Source organism: Cupressus sempervirens, chromosome 1, assembly GCF_028749045.1.
Source record: "Cupressus sempervirens isolate cs-2001-9-10 chromosome 1, ASM2874904v1, whole genome shotgun sequence".
Lineage (NCBI taxonomy): Eukaryota > Viridiplantae > Streptophyta > Pinopsida > Cupressales > Cupressaceae > Cupressus > Cupressus sempervirens.
Window position 1 is genome coordinate 877,695,119 of NC_143118.1, and position 17,093 is coordinate 877,712,211.

Sequence of the window (17,093 nt, forward strand, 5' to 3'; positions counted from 1 at the left end):
ATCGAAGACTCCAAAATGGTCAAATCAAAACATGACATCATCAAGAACATAACCACCACTTCAGTCCTCTCAAGCGACCAAAAAGTAGTCCAAGTATAACTGATCGAGACTCAAAAATGGTTATCAAATATAACTGATCGAGACTCGAAAATGGTTAAGTCAGGTATCTCATAAACATACACCTCAGCTTCACATAAGAAGATTGAAAGCAATAACAACTAGTAAATACAATCATGTCATAGAGCACTCCATCACACTACCATGGTCGGGTTAAGAAAGATCGAGACCAAATCATCATAACATCACATTCACAACCCCGAGCCTCTGGTAACAACCTAAACTGGTCAATACTAGAACAAACCCCAAAACCTCAAAACATAGACAATATAACAAAACAATATAGTTCATATTCTCACTGCTAGATTGATTTGAACATATGTAATCAGGTTAAGTGTAATATTTTTGTTTCTAGTTTAATGTATGTTTTCACGAAAATAAGTTCACAGTTTGACCTACACGTTAACCCATTCGTCTCATAATTAACATATAAATATAACCCATATAGATATTCGAATAAAATTGTACAATTACTTTACTTTTGATTCTAAGTCAATTAATCAATATAATTAGAAGAAACTTATTTATTTAATTATTGAAATGATGACCTATTATTTTAAATAAGAAATTTCAATTTAACTAAAAATCAATCCTATATAAATCTACAGTTCTATTAACAATTTTTATTATTAATTAAATTTAATTAAACTAATTTCAATTAATTTAATCAATAATCACTGTTCTTAATTACTTATTTTAATATCTACATTAATTACTAATTTATTAATATTTATCCAAAAATTAATTAATAAATTAATACTTACATAAAAAAAAAATATATTAAATGCATTAATATTTAATTATTAAATATTAATAAGGATTATTATTAAAACATTATTAAATTAAAAAAAACATATTAAAATTTATTAATAAAAGTTTTAAATATTAATAAAAACCCTTTTTAATAACATTAATTTTATTAAAATCGAATATATAAAAAAAATTGCGTAATTTTTTTTAAGCCCGCCGGCTTATACACAAAGGCCGCCTGCGGCCTGCCACAGAGGACTGCGGCCGCCGGTAGTACTTTGTACTGCCGCTGCTGCAGTACTCTGCGGCAGGGACGGCAGAGCTGCCGGAGCGGTACGGGGGGGTGTGGGTATTCCCACCCCCTCCCAAAAATTTATTATTATTATTATTATCTTTTTTTTTTTTTTTTTTTTTTTTTTAAATTTAAAATTCAACCCTTCCCCGTTCAAATCTAAATTTCTTTAATCTATCGAACAAGGATTCATGATCACTCTTTTAATCTCTACGTATGTCGAATATATTGACAAGCATTTAATAATTTACAATATTGAAATATTGAAGCTTTCATCACAAAGAATTCAAATGTACAATCCACAAACACGAAGAAGACAGGAAAGAGAAATTACGTATTTAATCAACAATCAAAGCACAAGACCCTACCTGGTCTTGATGCTAACATGAAACCCCCGAAAAACTGTGAGAGAATTTGCTCCTCTTCAATTACTTTTCTCAAAAAAATCTTTCCTAGAATTCCTCTTCTGAAATTTGCCTCCAAAAGTTGTCTCCCCAAATTTCTTGTTCAAATTTGTGTCCCAATTCGTGTCCAATCTTCATCCCCCAGAAATGAACCTTCAATGTTGTGATAAGCAAATTTTCTCCTCAAATCGGGGCACTAATTGTGCGTTCACCCGAGAAGACTCTTTGCACAACTGAGTTAACTCCAAATTAACTTTTCTTATCTTTTCTTTTATTTTGCATTCATCTTTCATGCACATTAAGTTGAATTATTAAATAACTTTATTTAATATTCCACTTGACTTCTATTTTTAATCTTTATTACTTTTAATCTCATGCGCACTTTATGAAATTAAAGTAACATTATTATTTTCACTTATTTTATCTTTTAATAAATTTCTTTTATTTAATCTTATGCATAAGTCATGCGAACTAGAATCTTTTATTAAATAATTATATTTTCACTTTTTAAATTATTTTAGAAACTAAATTGATAAAAATATTTATTAACTCAAATAATAATAATATTTAGCATTTATTTAAAAATGAACTCTAAATATATTATTATTAAATTAACTAAATATTATCACGTTCTAAATTTAGACTTAAAGCTTTTATCTCCAAATTTAATTCCTTTCATTTAATTAATTTCCCAATTTAAATAAAAATAATAATTAAATATTAAAATGTCATAATAATCTTCTATTAAATTAAATCATTAATTAATCGTTTTAATTAATTTCTTTTATATTTAAACTCATGCTTAGATCATGCGATCTAGAAACCTTTAATAATTTAATATCTTTTCCACTTTTAATTTATTTAAGAAACTTTAATTGATAAAATATTTATTAATTCAATTAATAATAATATTTAGCATTTATTTAAAAATGAACTCTAAATATATATTATTATTAAATTAAATAAATATTATCACATTCTAAAATTATACTTAAAACTTTTATTTCCAAATTTAATACTTTTTATTTAATTAATTTCTCAATTAATTAAATATAATTAAATATTAAAATATCATAATAATTTTCTATTAAATTAAATCATTAATTAATCCTTTTAATTAAACTTAATTAATAGAAAATACATCAAGGACTCATAAAGCAACATATGAAAACCCATCATAGAAGAACACATACTAAAACAAACAAAAAGGGTTATAATCACGAAATAACATCATTTGATGCATTCGAAGGGTACTTAACTCAGATACTTGTCCTAATTATCAATTAGGACAATTGGCTAAAGGGTTTAGGATTTGGACTTAAGAGTTTATCTCCCCTCTCTTACCATTGAGATAATGCGATAGGTTACGCTCATCCTGGCAATTCAGGGAAGTCAATACCCGGTACCTGCAACCTGCATAAAATTCACGCATGTACTGACGCAATATTCTAAGCTAAATAGACAATGGTAGGAAGTGGTGCATCGTGTAGATCCCGACTAGCAGGTGACTACGACTCCCTTCCTTAACCACATCAGAAACACCATACATAAAGAAAACAAACACGCACACCATACACATGCAGTATGGGGTAAGTATCCATAAGAAAGCACGTGTGATAATAAACCATATAACTAATCATCGTTGATAATTGAAAACATTGAATAATCATCATACATGCATGAAATATAGAGTACCAAGTCATCTCATCGTATAATAAATTGAGTGTAAAACAACATCTAATAATCTGAAAGTAATGCTACTAAACATCAAGTATAAAACTGGCCTAAAAGAGTTTGGCAATGAAGACAAAAATGCGACTTAGGGGCAGGCACTACATATCACCTTGACCTCGCATTTGGTTCAATTGTTCCCTTAAGGAATCTTCATTATCAATATGAATGGGATTCTATGAAGGGGAGTACTCCTTAGATTTGGATGAAGAAACTTGTTCCAATTTTTTTCTTTTAGCAGTTGGTGTTGAGGGAGCGCTTTCTTAAAGTTTCCTCTTGTACGAAGGAACAGGCTATATATTTATATTCCTAGCCACAACATATCTTTCTTTTCTTTGCAAAGTCTATTGTCATGGGCTTATTATTACCCTATTTTCCAGCCTTGTCTCAAGCTCTATAGCTTGGTATGGGTAAGCTTGTATCAACATCCCTTTTTTCTCATTAAGGGTTTGCATGAACCCTACAAAATTTGCCATAAATTTATTAATCTTATCTCCCCAATATTTAATATCAACAAGGGGATCATATTTCTTATCTAAAGCATTAATAAACTATAGGACCCTACTATACACTTTCCACTTCTCTTTCTTCACTTCCTACTCTTCTAAAGAAAATGCGTTTCTTATAATATCCTCAGGAAAGTAAACAATATGTTCATAAGATTTAGCTTTGGTCCTATCTTTAAATATATCATAGAAGCCCTCAGGGTCAATAAAATGAGGATGAGATTGAGCCATTTGGTATTTATCAAGAAGCTTACCTAGATGTCTCAATCCTCCCTTAGTAAGCAAAAAATTGTGAACTACTATAAAATTCAGAAAAATTGTCCCTTTGGATCTGCCCACAAGCTCTCTTTCTTTAAGCCCTTCTATTTTCCATAGAAACTTAGCAATTCCAACTTCTAGAGGCACCTGATAAGGAAGAACATGAGGTTTACCCTAGAAACCATGCACTCTAAAGATAGTAGATACATAGTAAGGGATAATATCCCCCCAGTTATGGCTTACTTTCAAACCCTTGGCATGATCCTTAGGCCTAATCACCTCTAGTAAGGATTGGCATATTCTAGGGTTATCTTCAGTCAACAAAATCCTCAACTTTGAGGTAAAATATTTTTCAAAGTGAACAAAACTAGCATTTGTAACCTCCCATGTCATGTCAATACTCCATAGCTGAACTGTTAGCTTCTCCCCATCTTTTTCCAAATCTAGTTTCATTTCTTTTGAGAAAGCAAAATCTCCAGTACATATACATCAACAATCAATACCAATAGAAGAGTTTTTCAACCTTGGCTTTACTGATTCCAATTAATCCATTATAAATTTCTTCTACAAGACATGATGCAAAATTGAAGATAGATCTCATACTATACCACAATGTTTGAGCAATAATAAAAACTAGGGACCCCCGGATATGATCTTGCTCATCCATACCAAAAAAATTGTAGAGGGAGAATTAAAGTGCATGTGCCCTAGGATTAAAATGTTTTTTCAACAATGGCTCTAGGGTATGAGCTATCACTAATGGTAGATTCCCTATCCTTCAAAATTTTCCTACAGTGGCCCTCCCCAAAGGTATACCCTCTAAGCATCATGCTATGCTTGTAGATCATCTAGGTCAATTTTCTCATGCAAAGCATGGTTAGGATTTAACATGAAGACTTTCTAATCACTTCAGGTATGACCCTAAAAATAATTTCCCCAACATGATTCTTCATGACCCTCAGCATATGATTATACCTCTTTGCTAATATTGTCAATAAGTCATCATCGAAGAAAACACTAGGAGCAATCAACTTTCCAATATCAATTTGCTATTAATTACTTAATGGAGTATCGTGTTTCCTCTCCAAGAACCATTTTCTAAATAGCTCTCCAAACCACCAATATATACCTCTACATCTCTCAACTAATTTGCTTTGTCATAAAAACCCTCATTAACCAACAATCTAGGGTTTTTGGGAACTAGCTCTTTTCCTTAGTTGTTTCATTAGTGGAGAAAGGAAATTGTTCCAAAAAATCATCATGTACATTCCTATGTTGGGAATCTACCTTTTTAGAAAAATCTCTTTGTGGAGGCATTTTTATCAATAAAATTGAGACTGAAAATTCTTCAGACAATAGAAGTTTTAGGCACTTACCCACAAATTTCTTACTTGAGAAAAACAATCTGTTCGCAACAACTCATTATGTGGAAAACTCAAACTCTAAGCTCTAGTTTTTTGTGCTTCAAATCAATTTACTTTGTAACTAGTTATAAAATGAATCTTAGATTTTATGTAGATCTAATTTGCATGAATTCTCTTTGATACACCATTAATGCTCCAACAGTCAAATTGTGTAAGTTATGCCATGAATTTGAAAACTAACCATCGATCTAGGTATAATCCTAAGGCCATGATTCAAACTTAACAATTGTATCACCTTTTGGTAATTTGGACACATGTCGAGACCTCATATTCTTGCTTTGGCTAAATCTTGAGCACTTTCATTTTGTGAGAATACAACCATCATCAATCATTTCAAATCTTGCAATCAAGAAATATCCTTCTTGTTATTCCTATTCCTTTCAAGAGTTGGACCCACTGAGACACGTGTCACCTCCTCACATTCTCACTTAGGCTAACAACCTTGCATCTTCATTATGTGAGAATACGATGGACCTTGATCTTTAAGCAATGAACGATCAAGATTTTTTGCCCACGGCTATATGAAAAGTGTGGCCCATATGGATACATTGTGACTTCTCGCATTATTTTTTTGGCTAAACTTCAAATAACTTTTTATTGCAATAATACGGAAACCACCGATCAACTGAAGATCTCATGACTGGGAAAGAATATTAATACTTTTTACACCCATTATACAGAGTGAACCAATATATGCCAACCACTACCATTCGCTAACAGAAACCCTTGGCAACTCATAGCTCAGTCTTGTTCAAAAAATTCCATGTGTCAACATGTTGCAACCTCTCTTTGGTTAAAACCTGAGTACATTATTTTTGTGAAATTATGATGATCGTTGATCTCCATCTGAATCTATGGCTGCAAAGATGCACTTTCTTCTAGATATTTTGAAATGTAGAATAGGCCCATGAAGACATTTTTTGATTTTTTGCATTGTTATACTTTTTAAACTGTTCGCATCTTGAATCTGTGAAAATATGAAAGCCCTTGATCTTCATTCTGATCAATGGTTGGGGATATTTCTTCTCATTTTATGTGTTGGGGACCCACAAGGACATGTTTTATTCTATCACGTTCTCGCTTTGGTTAAAATCTTTGCATCTTCATTATGCGAGAATGTGATGCCCATTGATCTTGAAGGAAATCAATGGCTGAAATAGTAACTCACCCTAAAGATTATGAACTAGGAAAATGCAAGGCTCAGGCTAATCAAAATATAACTCTGGGTTGAAATTGAGTTATGAGATAGGAAAAAACAATAAATTTGTGAAATATTTTTTTTGAAAAGACCATAGAAAACCTTAGAAAAAGAGAATTAAAAAGTTTTGGGGTTTTTTAATCTCCCACCTTGAAATGTCCCTTTTCTGATTTTTTATGATATTTCAATCCTCTAATCAGATCTTCAAGATCAAACAACTAATATCACAAAGATCCTCCAAATTTCTCAAGAAACCCCAAATTGGGTATGCCGAAAATAATGCCAAAAAGCTTCACAGCTTCACCTGTTATTAATAAATCTGAAAGTAGACATTTTTACAGAAATTTGAGCAGCATAACAGCCTATAAAATGTCATTTCCAAATCTATATAACCTTTACACAACAGCTCACAAATGTAGGACAAAAACTATGCTCATCAGGCTCCCGAAATTAACACAAAAATGCCCGAAAATAGAACAAAACACTAATAAACTATCTCAAAAGTTTAATCACGTCCCAATACATATATTCAGCAATATTTTAACATCTTAAAGTCTGAAATATAGCAGCAACCCAAACTGATATGAAATACTCAACTGAAAACACCAAACTTGTACAAAAAACACACCCGAAAACCCACAAATCTGCATTGTTCAGCACAAAGGCAAACTCTGTATGAGCATGCACATGGAATGGCTTCAAACTCCCGTTCTTAGCCTTCCTAGAAACCTGCAAAACTCCTGTTCTTGGGTCTCCCTGGAAACCTGCAAACTCCCGTTCTTGGGTCTCCTTCTCCACAGGTTTGGCAGCCTCTGAAGAATAACAAAGAAAATGAGCAAAATCCAAGTTCTGGAATGAGCCCAAAATGCCTCCAAAACCCCTTAAAAGAGGGCATAACTGTAACTCACGTCCAAGAGAGGTTAATGAAACATATTTTAATAATAATTTTCATTTATTAGTCCAACGATTTCCAAAGATTAACCCCCCTTTTTTGAAACTTCACTTTCTTGGGCCTGCCTGCCTTAGCAAAGATTATTATTTTTTAATTATTTGAAAAGGGGACATGACAAGTCCTCCCCTCCCAAAAATTGCTTGTCCTCAAGCAATGGCTAAACAATAAACCAATCAATCCACCTAGATCCCAAATGTAGTCATGAACTATATTACTACCAATTAACACAGGCTCCTGCAATATCCTCTGCAATATGACCAAGACGAATCCATAATAAAACTAACAATTATAGCTCAACCAAACTCCAAAATCACCACTACCACAGTCAAAAACCCATGAGACACAAACTCTTAGAACATTAGAACCCAAGTAAAGTGGACAAATCAAACTGCCAACACCATAAATACCATCAACGCATCCCACTGGCCTATACGGAATGTACAATCCAAATCGGCAACAATGGTGAATGCTCTCAAATGAAACTATACCAAGTATGGAGAATCCACACACTGTACAACTCCTGCAGTCAACACAACTCTGTAGATCATCGACAACTGTCTCATAACCATAACTCCCATGTAGCCCTGATGGTGAAAAGCCATCACAAGATAAATAGCAAGAATTGGAATCCAAACCAAATCTTCCTGCCATCAACTCCTCAACACAAGGATCAAATGCTAACTGATGTACATACCTTGCAATATAATGTTGATAAAAAAAACCAACCTTAGTCAACAACTCACCATGAACAAGTGATACAACCCACTATGACTGATCACTAGCTAAGTCAGGAGATGTCATAGCCAAAGGAGTAGAATCAATAACAACACCCGCTGAAGCATCACTCTGAAACTCCTGCTCTAAGTCATGTATTATCAAGCTGTCAACTGTAGAACCTATCGCCATGTCATGCCCATCACAACTCTCATCTTGAGGCATCAAATTGTCCCATAACTGATGATAAGCACTAGGAACCAAAGTATATCTCTGTATCATTATCTCATCAACATGGTCATCAAAGGTAAATTGATGAGCATACCTCATAGTTTAATGCCGATAGAATGCACCAATCTCAATCAGTGGCTCAGACTGTAATCCAGATGAAACTAACTACAATTGATCATTAACCATGTTGGAACTAACTACTACCTCCGAAGATATCACCAAGGGAGCAGTGTTACTAGTAGGAACCATGCCAACTGCCGACTCACCAACATCACACATGATCTTTGATAAATCTCTAGTCTCTGTGCCATCAATACTAGAGGCCACCACCATGTCAGGCATACAACAATCTGCTACAACACCCAACTCAACTGAACCTAACTCTAGTGGGAATGAACCTGATATTCCAATGTTAGTATCAAGAATGGATGCATCCCCATCTCCACTGTCTCTGACAATCTCGGCCATGGACATCCTCGGATCACCAAACACCACTGCTTGTGACTGTATAGAATCAGGTGAAGACTGTAGTCGCTCTAACTCCATGGTCACCTTAGCCAAATGAAACTGTGACTCCTTGAAAGCCAACTGTGTACTCTCAAGAATATTAGAAGTCACCACAAGCTACTCAGTAAGCTCACTCACCTCATCTTCCTTGGCCAAAAATGCATCATATGCTGTACTGCCCCACTTCATAAGATAATCTCTATCGGCTACCAACTGCATATAATCCTGTCTCAGAATCTGGATAGCCTCCCATAAAGAGTGGAACTCTGTCAAGGAAAGATAACTGCCTCCCTGCTCATCACTAGTAGGAGAACCCCATCCATAAACTGCTAACAACTGACGAGCAGCATCGAAATGCTGGCAAGTGATAGCAATGTCTTGGTCACTAACTCTCAACTGATTAGACACATGATGGCACTGGCTTGACTATCTCCTACAAACCTCCTCTGATGCACTGTCTAAAGGAGTATCCTCAAAGTTACTAGTCTCTAGAGTATTACCATCCATATCCTGTGAATCAAATCTAAAACTCATATCAACATACGGAGTATCAAAAACATTAGCATTGCTGTCCAACTCCTCTATACCCAAGGAAACTAAGTCTTCAAAATTGCCCACTGCATCCTCCTGGATGTCATCAATGCCAATATGATCCTGGGACTCATCTATACACACTGCCAAATATGAAATATCATCAACACATTCTAGCAAGTATGGTCGACTGGATATATGAACAAAGCCCAACATCAGTGTATAAAAACTAATACCAACATTGGACAAGCTGCTAGCACAAGAAAAGACAACACCGTGCAATCTGCTAATCAAATCCATGATAGCACCCAAACAAACACTGCTACCAAAAAGTGTTAAAGATCTCCTGTCAACTGAATCCCAAATGCCAATATAACAATCTTGAGTCCATATCTGTAAACTAGAATCAGCTGGTAACTCAAGCAAAATCCTCACTTGAGTAATATGACCAATACCAACTAACTCCACATACCTATCATGATGAGATAATGAAGTCAAAATACTATCTTCACTCACCTTCAGCTAGCGGGATAAATCATGTGAAGTACTACATGCCTCAACCTCATGTGATGAAGCATCTAACTGTGCCTGGTACTCTTTCTCAGCAAAGTCATGAATGCTCAATGTTTTCTCATCTCTACCAGGTATCTCACCATCCTGCACAACAACATCCTCATAATCATCATCTGAACCCACTACACTGTAGTCACTGCCTGTTGTAACTATACCATCCTGAATACCTGTGGCATCACCCTTTGACAACCTGTAAACAATTGTCTCAATTTGAGTATCAAGTTGACCGTTACTATCAATCTGTGTAATATCATTTCCCACCACCTCCTGTGGCAGAGTAGAATCTGAGACCTCTACCTAGCTATCAGCTAGTTTCTCAAACTCCTCATGCAAGTTCTTGGGAATTGTGTCATCTGTCCTATGAGAAAATCTACCAAATAGAAATCTAGTCAACTTATCCACCTTAGCTGGGTCAGATAACATGTCATTCATTATACGATGGTGCTCAACCAACTGTTTAGACATGTCATGGCTTATTTTCATAAGTTTATCTCGAATGTCTAAATAACCATCCTTTCTACTATTTTGACTCTGGCTATCAATTGTCCAAGATCGTTCCCTCTGAGACTCTGTACTATACCTATCCATTCTGGATAAAGTAGAGTGTAACCCCAATAGGATATAATTTCTTCAAACACTAAGAACTAACATGCAAATGATTAGAAGTAGCATGCAACCATAGATTTGGACATGCAACTGATTAGAAGCAACATGCAACCACCAAATTATGACATGCAAGATCTGGGTAGTTGTCAAAACTGACATGCAAGATCTGGGTAGTTGTCAAAACTGACATGAAAACTTCTACAACCACCAAATTCACCAAGAACTAACATGAAAATGATTAGAAGTAGCATGAAACCATAGATTTGGACATGCAACTGATTAGAAGCAACATGCAACCACCAAATTATGACATGCAAGATCTGGGTAGTTGTCAAAACTGACATGCAAGATCTAGGTACTTGTCAAAACTGAAATGCAAACTTCTACAACCACCAAATTCACCAAGAACTAACATGAAAATGATTAGAAGTAGCATGCAACCATAAATTTTGACATGCAGCTGATTAAAAGCAACATGCAATCATAAATTATGACATGCAAGATTTGGGTAGTTCTCAAAACTAAAATGCAAGATCTGGGTAGTTGTCAAAATTGACCTGCAAACTTCTACAAACCCTCAGGCTGGCAAGATCATGGCTCTGATACCACTGAAATGTCCCTTTTCTGATTTTTTATGATATTTCAATCCTCTAATCAGATCTTCAAGATCAAACAACTAATATCACAAAGATCCTCCAAATTTCTCAAGAAACCCCAAATCGGGTATGTCGAAAATAATGTCAAAAAGCTTCACAACTTCACCTGTTATTAATAAATCTGAAAGTAGACATTTTTACAGAAATTTGAGCAGCATAAAATCCTATAAAATGTCATTTCCAAATCTTTATAACCTTTACACAACAACTCACAAATGTAGGACAAAAACTATGCTCATCAGGCTCCCGAAATTAACACAAAAATGCCCAAAAACAGCACAAAACACTAATAAACTATCTCAGAAGTTTAATCACATCCCAATACATATATTCAGCAATATTTTAACATCTTAAAGTCTGAAATACAGAAGCAACCCAAACTGATATGAAATACTCAACTGAAAACACCAAACTCATACAAAAAACACACCCGAAAACCCACAAATTTGCACTGTTCAGCACAAAGGCAAACTCTGTATGAGCATGCACATGGAATGGCTTCAAACTCCCATTCTTAGCCTTCCTAGAAACCTGCAAAACTCCCGTTCTTGGGTCTCCCTGGAAACCTGCAAACTCCCGTTCTTGGGTCTCCTTCTCCACAGGTTTGGCAGCCTCTGAAGAATAACAAAGAAAATGAGCAAAATCCAAGTTCTGGAATGAGCCCAAAATGCCTCCAAAACCCCTTAAAAGAGGGCATAACTGTAACTCACGTCCAAGAGAGGTTAATGAAACATATTTTAATAATAATTTTCATTTATTAGTCCAACGATTTCCAAAGATTAACCCCCCTTTTTTGAAACTTCACTTTCTTGGGCCTGCCTGCCTTAGCAAAGATTATTATTTTTTAATTATTTGAAAAGGGGACATGACACACCTTAATTTGAAAGGTATGATCAATTTTAAAAATTTAAAAGGAACCTAGGGCATAACTAAATTTAGGGCATAAAAATTAGGGATTTTCTTGGGTACAATTAATCAAAAGAAAAACATACCCTAATCATGTCTATGGAAAATCTAGATTTTCACAAAGAATTTTAAGGAATTCTACTTGGCTAAAAATAAGGCCAGCAAACAACTTGTGAAAGAATCGAGTTTTGAGGCTAACATAGTTGAATTTTTGGATTGGTCAAAATATGTGAATGATAAGGACTAATGAGCTAGTGCATGAATTGAGTTTGTTAAGTGATCAAAGGAAAGTGTTTAAAGAGAAGTTTCTATAAGTTTCAAGAAAGGTGAAGAATAACAAAGTGATGGACAGATTCAATGAATCTGATCAAACCCTAAGATCTACGGTGATATTTAAGAAGAAAAAGATCAAAGCTACATATTTAAGGAGGGACAATAGATGTGTTATTATTGGTTGGTTTGTTGTTGATTGGAAAATTTTTGAAGGATGGTGAAGAATAGAGTTGCAAAGGAAAAGTGAGGAGATTGCTTATGTGTGATTTCTTGAAGGGTTGCCAAGCATATTAGAGATGGAGAATATAATAAATTCTAGTCAAAGAACCAGCAAATGAGCCAAACAGAAATCTAAACAAGCATAGAGAGTTGTATCTTAACATATCAAACCTAGTTGTTACTTTCTAACCATTGTGGCAATAAAATCCTTTAATCGATGTGAAATTTTGATAGAATGATCTAAAGACCTCCAACCAAGCCACTCCTAACATGGTGATTAAATCTTTTAATACGGTCACACCTAACAGTGTATTTTTTAACCTTTAACAGGTTGGTTGGCTCTTAACCAAGCTCACTTCATAAGAGTGAAAAGTATTAGCATGTTATGTTGTGGTTTTCCCCAAATTGGGCTTCCACGTTAAATCCTAGTGTCATACGTGTGTGAATGTTATTTTCATGTTGCATGTTATTTACTATTATGCATTTATGTTGGTTGGCATATACTAAATAGAGAGTTGAGTGATGAATGAATAAGTTAAGTTTTTGATGAGTTGTTATATTGGTTGAGTGGGTTTAAGAGTTTGAATAAGTTATTTGAAGTTATTAAAAGTTGAATTGGTACATCTAGACCTGAGGATAACTAATTCACCCTCCTCCCACCCCCTCAACACCCCCACCCCCCTCAATTATTGTAATCATTCTAACGATTGTGCGATGAATTTAGTTATTAAGGTTTGTATTTCCAATGATGGAATAATTTGGGTTGATGCCTTAAAATCATAATCAGTGAGGTTCCCACTTAATAGAGATAACCTTCAAAGTGGTTTTTATCCTTCAAGGGTTTTCCATATATATAGATACATATACATATATATATACATACATACATACATACATACATATATACATATATATACATATTGTTAAGATAAACCACAAACAGAAATAACAATTACATGCAAATATAAACATTATCAGAAAATATTAATTCCATAGAAGAGAACACAAGACATCAAGATTTAACATGGTTCACCCAATTCCTCAGCTACGTCCACCAAACAACAAGTCCAATATTATTAGGATCTAGTGATTATAGCCTAATTATAATTTGTAATCCCTTACAGCTCAATACCATCGCAAGAATCAATTTTCACATCACACCTTATGAAAAATCCCTAACCTTAAGCCCTTTTATACAAGTATTTTTGTCACTTTAGGCTTAAAATTAGTTACAACATGTTGGCCCAAAAATGTTGATAAAATAGCCCCAAACCCCACTGAGGCATTATGGAGTATGTATAGTACTTCCTTAATTAGTCACCACAAACTAACTATCTCCCACTTGGGGACTAATCAGGCTCCACACTAGACAACAATCTCCCACTTGGAGACTGGTCTTGTAACTATGTTACTACTCTATGAGGCTCCCACTCAATCAAACCACCCTAGACACTGATGTTCTTGTATTATGTTCAATCTAGAAGACCAATCGAATATGAAGAGGAGTTCAACTTCTCCCTTGTCACTACCTTTGTAAACATATCTATTGGATTTTCATTTGTATGCATCTTGTCCATCTTTAACTATTTATCATCCAAAATTGACTGAATGAAATGGTACCGCATCTGTATCTATTTTTTCTTTGAATGTAGAGCCAAATTATTTGCAAGATGAATGGCACTCTGACTATCTGTAAACAAATAATTATCCTTCTAAGGGTGTCCCAATTCTTCCAAGAAGAACTGAAGCCATATCATCTCCTTGGTTACCTCTGTAGAAGCAACATACTCTACCCTTATAGTGGATAAAGTATTCACCTTTGGTAACCTAGAAAGCTAACTTACTGTTGCCCCACTAGTAGTAAATACATAACTTGTAGTACTCCACCTGGTATCAATATCCCCTACCAAATCTGAATTGGCATAGCCCTTTAAATCAGTTGTAGAGTCTCCAAAATGTAAACACTTACTGGATGTTCCTCTCAAATATCTGAGAATCCATTTAACAACATTCTAATGCTCAAGTCTTGGATGACTTATATACCTACTAACAACTCCCACTGCATGTGCAATATCTGGCCTTGTACATACCATAGCATACATCAAACTTCCTACATCTAAAGCATAACATACCTTGGATATCTTATCCTCCTCTTCTTGTGTCTTTGGACACATCTCCTTACTTAAGTTCAAATGACCAGGTAAAGGTGTGTTGACAGCTTTAGCATTCTTCATAGAGAAATGTTACAACACCTTTGCAATATAATCAGTCTGAGATAAAGTCAAATTTATGTTCTTCCTATCTCTACAAATTTTCATAAGAGGGATTTTTTTTCTAGCCCCAAATCCTACATAGAAAATGAATGTGCTCACTTGTGTTTTAGCCCCTTAATGTGATCCATTTTAGACCCAACTACAGGCATACCATCAACATATAAATATAAAATAATATAGTTTTCATCATCCAACCTCTTAAAATAAACAAAATGATGTAAATAACACCTACTATATCCCTGTTCATGCATAAAACTATCAAATTTCAGATACCATTGTTGAGGTGCTTGCTTCAAACCATATAAAATTTTCTTCAATCTGCACACTAAGTTCTCCTTACTTTTGAACTCAAATCCCTGTGGTTGAGCCATATATATCTCTTCATCCAAATCACGATGAAGGAAGGTTATTTTAACATCAAGCTGCTCCAAATCCAAATCTTCAGTAGCCACAATACTTAAAATAGTACGTATAGAATTCATTTTAACAACAGGAGGGAATATCTCATCAAAATCAATGCCTTTTTTCTGTGCAAATCCTTTTACAACTAACCTAGATTTAAACCATTTCTTACCTCCATCCTCTTCTTTTAACCTATAAACCCGTTTATTCTGTAAAGCTCATTTACCTATAGGCAACTTACATAAATCCCAAGTCTTATTTTTTGGCAAGGAGTCCATTTCGTCTACCATTGTAGACTCCCACTGAATCTTAGTATCCACCTACACAACTTTATCATAACATTCAGCTTCACCAACATCTATTAATAAAATAGAGTACAAGGAGGGAGTAAATCTTTTAGGAGGTCTAGTTAGTCTTGTTGACCATCTAACATTCACTAAGGTGTGTGGTATTTTTTGTTGTTGTTGTAGATCATGAGGAACTATTAGAACATCAACTTTTGGAGTATCATCCAACACTACATAATCATTTTCTTTCTTCTCATGTTGTTGCATCAAATCTTTGTAAAACACTTTCTCATTGAATATGACATCCCTCCTTACAATTTTATGATTTTCAAAATCCCAAAGCCTATAACCAAATTCATCAATGTCATATCCAAAAAATATACATATCTTTGACTTAGCTTCCAGCTAGTTCTATTTTTAGAATCTATATGTGCAAATGCTTCACAACCAAATGTTTTGAGAAATGAATAACTCAGCTTCTTACATACCAATCCATGCTTCCTTTTCATGGCCCAAATGAGTAGAAGTACCTTTATTAATCAAATATATGATAGTATTAATAGCCTTCACCCACATATTTAAGGGTAGCCTTGCATGCAACCTCATCTTCCTTACACACTCCATTATAATCTTGTTCATGTGTTCAGCCAATCCATTTTCTTTTGGAGTCCTGGGAACAGTTTTCTATCTGCAAATATCATTAGTGTAGCAATAATCTTCAAATTCATGACTATAATACTCACCACCATTATCAAATCTAAGACATTTTAATTTCTTACCAGTTTCATTTTCAACCAAGCATTTCCATTTCTTAAAAGTTTGAAATACATTAGATTTATGTCTAAGGAAATAAAACCATTCTTTTCTAATTGCATCATTAATAAATGTAACATAATAATGAGAGCCACCAAGGGAAGATACCTGAGCTAGTCCCCATACATCTATATGCACAAGCTCTGATCTCTTACTTTTCTTTTCCTTCCAACTCTTTACAAAACTTACTCTCTTTTGTTTTACATACACACAACTTTCATAGAAATCCATATTGACACATTTCAGACCTGGTAAAACTTTCTTTGAATGAAGTAATGTCATACCTTTCTCACTCATGTGCCCAAGTCTGTTGTGCCATAGCGTTGTATCTAAATCTATAGCAATTGTTTGTTCTCCCTACTCAACTACAGCAATTGTTCTTGAACATTGATTTTTCTCTGAAACAATCAAAGTAGAAGGAGCAGTATGACCTATACAAAGATATAAGGTGCCTACTTGCATACCTTTTG

General features: G+C 34.3%; 1 pseudogene; it reads left to right on the forward strand.

Annotated features, from left to right (window-relative positions):
• The window catches only part of LOC149580620 (7-dehydrocholesterol reductase pseudogene), a 158,902-nt pseudogene that overhangs the window by 113,602 nt on the left and 28,207 nt on the right, over positions 1-17,093 (forward strand).